Source organism: Ahaetulla prasina, chromosome 6 (genome assembly GCF_028640845.1).
Source record: "Ahaetulla prasina isolate Xishuangbanna chromosome 6, ASM2864084v1, whole genome shotgun sequence".
Lineage (NCBI taxonomy): Eukaryota > Metazoa > Chordata > Lepidosauria > Squamata > Colubridae > Ahaetulla > Ahaetulla prasina.
Genome location: NC_080544.1, coordinates 33,562,582 through 33,573,496, shown reverse-complemented (window position 1 = coordinate 33,573,496; position 10,915 = coordinate 33,562,582). Strand labels below are relative to the sequence as shown.

The following is a 10,915-nucleotide window of genomic DNA, read 5'->3' as shown; positions in this document are numbered from 1 at the left end:
TATTTTGCTGGCCAAGCAAAATAAGCCCTGCTTATCTCACCGTTGCCTTGGTAGCAGTTCTTCTGCCTGTCCTTCAAGGCTGTTTCATATGGCCTCTACAAAAAGTGGAAACTGGAGCTGACCCATTCATAAAAAAACCCCAATACATGTAATATGCTGATATTCTTCCCCAAAGAAAGCAATTCCTCACAAGATGGAAGTATAGCAGTTCATCTGCTAAAGCTATTGGGTACAGTTTTTCAATTTCTCCCTTTTTAAAACATCATCTATTTTCTGCCAAGACTCCAAGGAACATGTTTTCCATGGATACCTTCCAATAATATCGCCCAACCTGGTACATTCTAAAGAGGCTTGATAGCAATCTATGCAATTCTCTCTCAGAAATTGACCAATCTAGTTAATAGGATAACAGAATAATAGAGTTGGGAGGGACCTTGGAGGTCTTCTAGTTTAACCCCCTGCTCAAGTAGGAAACCCTGTTCCATGGGGTTGTCCAATTTCTTCTTAGAAACTTCCAAGGTTGAAGCACCCACAATTTCTGGAGGAAAGTCATTCCACTGATTAATTGTTCTAACTGTCAAGAAAAATTCTTCTTAGTTCTAGGTTATTTTTCTCCTTGATTAGTTTCCATCCATTGTTTTTTGCCTTGCCTCTGTTACTTTGGAAAATAGGTTGACACGCACGCCCCCCCTCTTCTTTGTAGCAGCCCCTTAAATATTGGAACACTGCTGTCATGTCACCCCTAGTCCTTCTTTTCATTAAACTAGACATACCCAATTCCTGCAACTGTTCTTAGTTAAATTACAGGGAGTGCAACCCACACATTTGGGATCAACAACATTTGGTAAAACTGCTTTCAAGCAATCATCTAATAAACATGCTGGTGCTCAATTCATTTTTATTTTTTTATTTTTGCAATAGTGTTCGTCTACATTTATTTGCCCATCCTGTATATTATCTGACCTCATCAACAAGCTTGCTTCATTTTTAGTTCTTTACAGCTTCTGGAGTCTGTGGGAGGAAGGAGAAAACAGGGCGTGAACAGACTTCTGCCTCCACATTCATCTCTATCCTTGCCTCTTCTCCCTTCTCCTGATATATCTCCGCATATGTAAGAGCTAGAGAAGCCGTGGATCCTTCAAACATTGTCAAAACTCAATACCTCATAGCTCCAGCTAGCACAGTAATCAAGAAACGTGAAGGTTTCTGAAGCTTAAGAAATATATTTTGCAGGGAAAAAAATGCTTTTCCTCTATTGGAAGTTAGTGGCAAAGGACAAAAAGGGAACATCCTACTATTTATTAGATCTTGAAGCCATTTTCTACTGTGTCCCTAGAACAGGAGTAGACAATTTTTCTTGAAGGGTCACATGGGAAATTGGGACTGTTGTGGAGGGCTGAACCAATAGGACTCTGAAGGTGCATAGGCATGTACATACATAAACTGAAAAAAACAAAACCAATAACAATCACCTTGTAGAAAGTTAGTGCCAGGGGTGAAATCCAGCAGGTTCTGACAGGTTTTGGAGAACCGGTAGCGGAAATGTTGAGCAGTTTGGAGAACTGGCAAATGCCACCTCTGGCTGGTCCCAGAGTGGGGTGGGAATGGAGATTTTGCAGTATCCTTCCCCTGGAGTGGGGAGGGAATGGGGATTTTGCAGTATTCTTCCCCTTCCCTGCCCACCACGCCACGCCCACCATGCCATGGCCACAGAACTGGTAGTAAAACAAAATTGGATTTCATCACTGGTGAAATCAGTGGTGAACTGCCCATCCCTCCTAGAAAAATGAAATATTTTGAAAAATATTAAAAAGGCAAATATTGTATTTTTCTAAAGGAGAAACATGCTCTTGGAAAGCAGCCCCCATCTTTGTTAATAGCCCCAGCAGGACTGGGCCAGACTATCTACAAGACAAAAGACCTTCAGCTCCAGGGTGATGGGATTAAGACATGACCCTCCAGGACATTATAGGATTATCTAGCAACAGGGCTCACTGCATTGCAAAGTCTAAGGATATTGCAGCAGCCCAAGGTTCAACCAAACTTATCTCAGACAAATATGATCCCACATGGCCCCATGGGAGTCTGACAGCAGCCAATGGAATACATTTTCTTGCACAGGAACAGGAAGCTCAAGTTCAAAGCCCAAGAGATGGATAAAAGTCACCCTCTCTCAACTCCATGTGGTCAGCTGCACCAGGACCATGTGGTTGATGGTTCTGCTTCATTAAACCATCTTTCCAATCAGCGTCCATGTTTCCAGTGTCTTTCTCCCCGCTTGGAACTGAATCAGATGGATATTTCTTCCAACAGCTGAAAACTGAAAACAATCCATATCGCCCGGACAGGAGCAGCCAAACGGTCAGAGACTGTAAAATGCAGAGGTCTGCTCTAGAGCAAAATTAAAAAAAACTACATTAGTTCTGCAATTGACATTACTTTATTGTCTTTTCAAACATTTGAAAAGTAGTAAGGTATAGGAACTCATGGCATGGTACCAAAGGTTTCCTTACCTGGCTGGAATTTCTATAATACATTACAATCTTTATAAAGGCCATCCATAATAGTAGTCTCCGGGAAGCTCCCAAAATATTAAAATAAAACATTTTCATAGTGATGCAAACTCAGTGAAAATTAGCATAAATGTTCTTGCAGTAGCTGGGAAAAATGTAACCAAAGTACAGGTAGTCCTCATCTTATGACCAGAATTGATGCCAAAATTTATGTTGCTAAGTTAGAAGTTTGTTCAGTGAGTCTTGCCACATTTTATGACTTTTCTTGCTACATTTGTTAAGTGAATCACTGCAGTTCTTAAATTAATAACGCAGTTGTTAAGTGAGTCCGGGTTCCCCATTGACTTTGCTTGTCATAAGGTCGCAAAAGGGGATCACATGACCCCAGGACACTGCAACCATCATAAATGTGAGTCAGTCGTCGAGCATCCAAATGTAAATCATGCCACGATGGGGATGCTGCATACATAAGTGTGAAAAAAATGGTCATAAGTCACTTTTTTTCAGTGCTGTTGTAACTTTGAGTGGTCACTAAGTGAACTCTTATAGGTTGAAGATCACCTGTATAGGTACAAAAGTGAAGAGTCTCTCAAGTTTATTTATTTTATTTATTTTTATTTATTTAAATTTTTATACCGCCCTTCTCCCGAAGGACTCAGGGCGGTGTACAGCCAAGGTTAAAACAGTTAAATATACAAAATTAAAATATCAATTAAAATACATATTCAATAATGGCCAAATTAAAACCGTCAAATTGACCCAACCTAAAATACCCCATATAAAATTACTAAAAATTAAAAATTTGAAAAATTTAAAAATCAAGCCAGTCCCGCTTGGATAAATAAATAAGTTTTTCATTCCCGGCGAAAGGTCCGAAGGTCAGATAGTTGGCGCAAACCGGGGGGAAGTTCGTTCCAGAGGGTAGGTGCTCCAACAGAGAAGGCCCTTCCCCTGGGGGCCGCCAGCCGACATTGAGAAGTTGAGTTCTCATGGTGAATACAGCAATATGGATTCTGTTTTCCCATTCCCTTTTACCACTCAAGCTATCCTAATTCAATGGACTTTTCCAGTGCTCATCACTGAAGTACTAGTCAGGAAGGAGATGTTGGTACCATGTTGAGAACCCTGACTCTGTTCATGGCACTTCTGGACGACACCGATGTCCAAAGGCAGATGCTGGGTTAACTGCATTCATTAGTTCCAAGGAAAAATCCATGAACACTATGGATGAAACTCTGAAGAAGGCAATGGCTCTCTTTTCTTCTTTGATGAAACCCTTATTCTTGGCTGCTTTCCTCAGTCAGATAAGGTGGAACTGCAGGTCCTTGTTCTTAGCCAAGTAGCTGGGATCCCTGGAGACCAGAACGTTGCCTTACCTGGGAGGCCAAGCTTGGTTTAAGCCAAGGATCTCCCTTGGATGTTTTCAGCAGATGCGCTTTGTAGTTCCTGCAGCAGACAAGGAATATGCCCCCTATCCAATTTTCCAACATTTTTCCAAATTTATTTACGGAAGGTCAGATCATCAAAGATATATACAATGCAGTTTCCATACAATCAGCTAAAAACAAAGGGTGAAACAAGAAATGGAGCCAGTCTGATATAGAGATTAAGGCATTAGGCTAGAGAGCAGTGAGTTCTAGTCCCATCTTAGTCACTAAACCAGATGGGTAACTTTGGGACTGTCCCTCTTTCTCAGCCCTAGGAAGGAGGGAATAGCAAACTACTTCAGAAATCTTGACAAGCAACTGCAAGGACTTCTTCAGACAGTCAGCAAGAATTAACATTGACTTGAAGGCATAAAAAAAGAAAAAGAAAAAAATATATAGTTAGAAGGCAAAGCAAAAATAAGTTACTGCATATATTGAAAGAACCAGAAGAATGAAAAAAAGAGTGAGGAGTGGGAGCAGAAGAGGGAAAGAGGGAAAGAAGGAAGGAGGGAGGGAGAGAGAAAGAGAGGGAGAGAGAGAGAGAGAGGGAGGAGCATTCATTTCGATGGAGACTTGCTTTGAAAGACAATAAATAATACTGCATTTAATAGCCATTATGGTCTCTTAAGAAATTATCCAATTCAGAGTTTCAATTGTCTGAGAAAATTCAATAAATGCACTGGGTAATAATGATGTATTCAGACTGAAAATGGCTTCTTTTCTTAAGTTAACACTTTTTCGGCTGCTGTTGTTTTAATGCATTTATGAGCGGATGATATAAAAAGCAGCTTTGAACTTTTGTGAGGATCATTTTAAAATATCCAAATCTTCCTCCCAGCCATTGATGGATGCTACTCAGATGGCTTTTACAAGGTTTGTTTTAAAAGATGCATTTTAAATCCTAGCTAGATGTGGCCGGTGGTGACCGAATCTCTCCACAGCTACAGGGTGGGCTCTGTTACCTACTCTGGCTCCTAGGTTGAAATGCTTAGAGGCTCCTTCTTAGGGCTACTTTATCTAGATTACAAAAATCCAGGTGACCACTGTCAAATAGTAATGATGGCAAGGAGCTCCTGGCAAGGAGCTTTGCTGTATTTTTCTTCCATGTCTTTCCCAATTACCATATGGCTCTTTTCAATGACATTTTGGCATTTTCAAGACCTTCTAATACAGGGGTGTACAACTCAATTTCATTGAGGACCACATTAGGATTGTGTTTGACCTGGGGTAAAATGTAAAATTTGTTACTACCGGTTCTGTGGGCGTGGATTGGTGCGGGTGGGAGTAATGTGACTGGGTGGGTATGGCCAACTTTTTTTTTTTTTACATTTAAAAGCATTTTTTCTATAACCTCTTCGGCCAAAGAGGCTATAGAAAAAATGCTTCTAAAGGGTTCTGGCGATCCCAGCTGAGTTGCCTGAGTGTATCCTGCAGCCCTCTGCCAGTAAAAATGGAGTCGGGGGGGGGGGCACACGCAGCCCTCGCAAGGTCTGTTTTTGGCCACAATGGCCTCCTGCAGCATTCTGCCAGCAAAAACGGAGCCATGAGCTCCGTTTTTGGCCATGACAGCCTCTTGCAGCATTCTGCCAGTGAAAAAAGAATTCAGAAAGGCCGCGTACCCCTCGGGAGCTCTGTTTTCAGCCGTAACGGCCTCCTGCAACCCTCTGCCAGCAAAAACGGAGCCCCATCCATTTTTGCTGGCACAGGCACCATGGGCTGGACCTTCATCGTTTCCAGGGCAGCACCATGGACCAGATCTAAGCACCCCGTGGGCCAGATCCAGCCCACAGGCCTTGAGTTTGATACCCCTATTTATTTATTCCAAGAAAATGCCAAGCATTTTTCAAATTAACTTTATTAATGATCCTGATTCATTAAAATATTTTTCTTTTGTTTGAGTTTTTAAAGAATCATTTTTTTTTAGTTAGTAGGATATTGTTGTTATTCGCCATGTAATTTTTTGCACAAACTTTATTGTTCCATTGAGAAAATAATACTTTCTTCCATAAATCAGCACACAGTAGATTTGTAATAACTGAAATGTTGCAGACAATTTCTTTGGCCTGGTTGTCTAGCAGCAGGAATTCAAACCCAATACTAGCTTGTCACATGATGCCAGGGAACTGAAAACATTCGTTGTGGCCCCTTGTGATTGACTTGGATGACATTGATCTGGGAGGGGAAATTGTTTACTAGTCTTCACCATTACAAATGGGTTGTAGGATGCACTTACTCTGGTTAAAAGTCTATGGAGATTCTCAGTCATCCAGGTCATGGTTGTTCCAAATATGCTTTTTCAGAAGGCAACTGGACTTTTTTGTTTATACTCCTTGCAGACAGCTGGTCATTTGCATCCTTTTAGAGAGTCATTGAGGCACTTTGGAGGCACTTCCAAGTGGCCTCAAGGATTCTCTAAAAGGATGCAGATGACCAGCTATCTGCAAGGAGTATAAATTCTTCCATTCCCCACTATTCTGTCAGAGCTGAAGAAGCTTCTTGGATGAGAAGCAAAACGTCTTCAAAGAAAAAACAAGAAAGCCCAGTTGCCTCTTGAAAAAGCACCTTTGGGACTTACTCTAGTTCCTCAGTTGAAGTTTTCTTGAATGGACAATCCTTCCAGCACAAGGTTTCTACCAGAATACTTCTCAGTATCTCTGAATCACTACAGGATTCACTCCATCCCATAATGGTGTTTGTATTTTTATTGTTATGTTTATTATTATTTCCCTCTAAACACATCTCTTGCCCAACTCCTCCCATGGTACTATTTGGTGTTTTCTGAAATGGAAAGAAAGGAAAGAAGGGAGAAAAGAAGGAAGGGAGGGAGGGAGGGAGGGAGGAAGGAAGGAAGGAAGGAAGGAAGGAAGGAGGGAAGAGTAATGCTAAGTTTAGGAGAAAAGTTGAAGAACTAAATCTGAAGAATGTTTTCTCCCACAGCTTACTGTTCCCATGGTTAGTCATACAGTAAATATTTTCCACCAGTAAAATGTTATGATAGCAATATCCATGTTGCTGGACTATAATATGTCCACCTGCCATAGTAAGAACAACAGAGACTTCCTTGTCTGTAGCACCACTTCACTTGACGTTAAAGAGTAAAAATGGGGTAAATTGGGAACGACACTGAACATTATGTTGCATTATTTTATGACACTAAATTTCTAAACATTTACTCAAAATTATGTAATGATTTCACAGATCATCAAGTGTGAAGTTATTCAACTTTGCCACATTCCTTGAATGCATAGGTTAGAGCAGTGTTTCTGAAGCAACTCCCAGAATTCTCCAGTCACAGACCATAACATTGCTGAATTTGAAAACTTGGTCTGTGTGTGTGTGTGTGTGTGTGTGTGTGTGTGTGTGTGTGTGTGTGTGAGAGAGAGAGAGAGAGAGAGAGAGAGAGAGAGAATTTCAAATACCACTAGGTGTCTCTTTTGAGCTGTAAAAATATAGCTGTCCTCCAGTAAGTTCTTTCAGATTCCAAAATAATTAGTGCCTTCACTGTATGAAATAGAAAATAAATGTACTTACTTTCTTAATATTTATTAAATCATTTGTAAATAGTCATCTGTTTATTCAGTTGTAGCATGAATCATCCTCATTCATGGAGATTTATACCTTTTTGCCATTTATACCTTTCTTCTGCTGTATCTTTCTGCTGTCGACTATAAATCAGGGCTGTCAAACTCCTGGCCTATGCCCAGTTTAGCAAAAGGGGGAAAAGTCCTGATACATCATGTGACGATGCTGTTAGGACGTGAGTTTGACACCCCTGCTATAGATCATCCCCAAAACATGAATTAAACAAGATCACCTTGAAATTAGATTGTCGCTTATAACAACAATTATAAGAAATACATGAAATATTTGAAGAAAAACAATAAAATAGTAAGGGTAAAAGGCATGCGGTATGTCACCCAGAATATCCTTGTTGAGATGGGCAGTTATAGAAATTAATTAATTAATTAATTAAATAATAATCAATTGTGCAAAATAGCAAGAATCAATTAATGCAGCTGATGAAATGTAAGGAAAATAATTAAATTCCGAACAGCCTGCTAAAATTATTCACAGTGGGATGAGAGAGATTCTACCAGTTTAATGCTGCTAGAGAACATACATTCCTGTGTAGCAGAACTCTGAATATTAGCAAACTGTATAAGGTCAGAGACTTCTTCTTTGGGTAAAGACTGAGTAGGTCAAGGAAAGTATAATTCTATGATAGCCTTTATTGAAAAGCTACTGTTTACATTTCCTTTCAAAAGCAACTGAGGTCGTTGTCATCATCATCATTTTTTTAAGATCACAGTTCTAGACTAAGTCAGGCCTCAAATAAATAATTTCCACCTTACCTAACCCAAAGGGATTATGGGAGTAGTGGTTCAGTACCTGGACTTGGAAACGTTGATGAACATCCTTCGAAGAGCAGTTCCATAATATCAGAGTTACACCAGTAAAGCCCACCTGCCAGTCAGACAACTCTGTTCTTACTTTTCTTATGTGCATGGCCTAAGACACAGGGAAAGAGATTAGGGATTAGTCTTTCTTTCTAAATGCAATATTTCTACTGCTATCCACTGTCAGTCCTAGAGGAGATCAACCCCGACTGCTCTTTAGAAGGCCAGATCCTGAAGATGAAACTGAAATACTTTGGCCACCTGATGAGAAGGAAGGACTCACTGGAGAAGAGCCTAATGCTGGGAACGATTGAGGGCAAAAGAAGAAAGGGACGACAGAGAATGAGGTGGCGTCACTGAAGTAGTCGGCATGAGCTTAAATGGACTCCAGAGGATGGTAGAGGATAGGAAGGCCTGGAGGAACGTTGTCCATGGGGTCGGGATGGGTCGGACACGACTTCGCAATTAACAACAACAATCCACTGTCAATAAAGTTTAGAATTATATCTGAATTTTCATGACGAGAAAAAAAAAAAAGCAACATGAGAATACAAATTGCTCATTCAAGTGATTTGGAAATATTTTCTGCTTCGGAACTTACCTGAAACAGTTTTAAAAATATAGAATCAAAATAAATGAAAGTAGGACTTTCACATTTGCATGTTCTATTTTTCAGTTATATCACAAGATTGATTATCCTGAAGATGGTGGGACATATGGTTCAAAAGATACTGAAAGCACCAGATGGGAGAAGACACTTATCAAGATTTTTCAGGGAATGAATCAGAAAGTTAACTCTTTTGCACAACCATTTTGAAAACAACAAATTATCTGGCCAAAATGGTAAACCCCTGTTAACATAGATGGGTAGGTTTTTATATTAACAATAACCCAGTCAAACATTAATGGATCTTGATGAGCAGTCAGTGAGAATGTTTGGTTTGAGAAGTTTTCTTCTCAACAGCCAGATAAAATGGAGGAAACTGAATACAAGTTTCTACTGGGCCTCTGGTGGCTCAACAGACTAAGACAGTCTGTTATTAACACAGCTGCTTGCAATTTCTGCAAGTTCAAGTCCCACCAGGCCCAAGGTTGACTCAGCCTTCCATCCTTTATAAGGTAGGTAAAATGAGGACCCAGATTGTTGGGGGCAATAAGTTGACTTTGTATATAATACAAATGGATGAAGACTATTGCTTAACATAGTGTAAGCCGCCCTGAGTCTTCGGAGAAGGGTGGGATATAAATGCAAATTTTAAAAAAAAAGTTCCGCTTTAATCATGAAAGCCAACTGGGTGACTTTGGGCCAGTCATTCTCTCTCAGCCATGCTCACCTCACAGGGTTGTTGTGGGGAAAATAGGAGGATGATGTGTTGGATATGTTTTCCACCTTGAATTATTTGTAAAAATTATGAAGGCTGGGTATAAATAAATAATAAAACAATCCTATAGCATTGAGAATACTTGTCCAGACTGAAGTAGCTTCCTCTCATAGATTTTGGTCTGTTGCATCTCAGTTGCAAAACTCGATACATAACATTTTTTGACTTTTCTTATTGAGTGATTGACATATTATGGCAGCCCAGCTCAGGTAGCCCAGCAGTACAGCAACAGATCACGGATCTTTTATAAAAACAGGCTAATCCTATGCTGTTTCTATCCTATGTTTCTATTTCTTCCAGGAGAATGGAGAAAATAAAGAAAACAGAATATGAATATATGAATATGAATATGAATATTTTAATTTGTATACCACCCTTCTCCCGAAGGACTCAGGGCGGTGAACAGGCAGATAAAATACAGATATACACAATAGTTAAAACATCCCTTAAGAAACTGATTTAAATTTGCCCAAATATTAAAATAACATACACCCCCATAAAATTACAAAACTTTAAAAACCCATCAAATTCAATTAAATTAAAATTTAAAAGTAAAAATCAAGCTAGTCCAGCCATATGAAATAAATAGGTTTTAAGTTCGCGGTGAAAGGTCCTAAGGTCAGGTAGTTGTCGGAGCCCGAGGGGAAGCTCGTTCCACAGGGTAGGAGAATAACTATCTAAATCTTATGGAAAAATTCAGATTTGCTTGACACATAATATTGCTGTGCAGTATTTCATTCAAAGGAGCTTGGAAAGCAAATTATCTCACTAAAGTATATTTCTCTTCAAGAAGCAATATCAGAGCAGTCTTCTATTTTGACCTGGAAACTCAAGTTCAGAAGTTTCTTTCTTCTTGTGGAGGGTTGTCATGTTCATGCCATGTACAAGCCATCATATGTGCAGCTGACTGGTCCAGCTTGATGCTTCCATTCAAACTGCTGGGATTTTTCAAGCTCAGGGGCCTCTGGTGGCTCAACAGACTAATGCAGTCTGTTATTAACAGCAGCTGCTTGCAATTACTGCAGGTTCAAGTCCCACCAGGCCCAAGGTTGACTCAGCCTTCCATCCTTTATGAGGTAGGTAAAATGAGGACCCAGATTGTTGGGGGCAATAAGTTGACTTTGTATATAATATACAAATGGATGAAGACTATTGCTTGACATAGTGTAAGCCGCCCTGAGTCTTCGGAGAAAGGC

At 40.0% G+C, this 10,915-nt stretch overlaps 1 protein-coding gene across 1 annotated transcript in view; it reads right to left on the bottom strand.

The window, feature by feature from the left end:
- Positions 1 to 1,734: 1,734 nt before the first annotated feature.
- Positions 1,735 to 10,915, bottom strand: part of TNKS2 (tankyrase 2) — a 78,547-nt gene continuing 69,366 nt past the window's right edge. The window contains exons 28-29 of the transcript XR_009155692.1: positions 8,330 to 8,449; positions 1,735 to 2,391 (exon numbers count right to left, since the gene is read on the bottom strand). The gene's annotated coding sequence lies outside the window, so the exon portion shown is untranslated. The remainder of the gene's footprint in view (positions 2,392 to 8,329; positions 8,450 to 10,915) is intronic.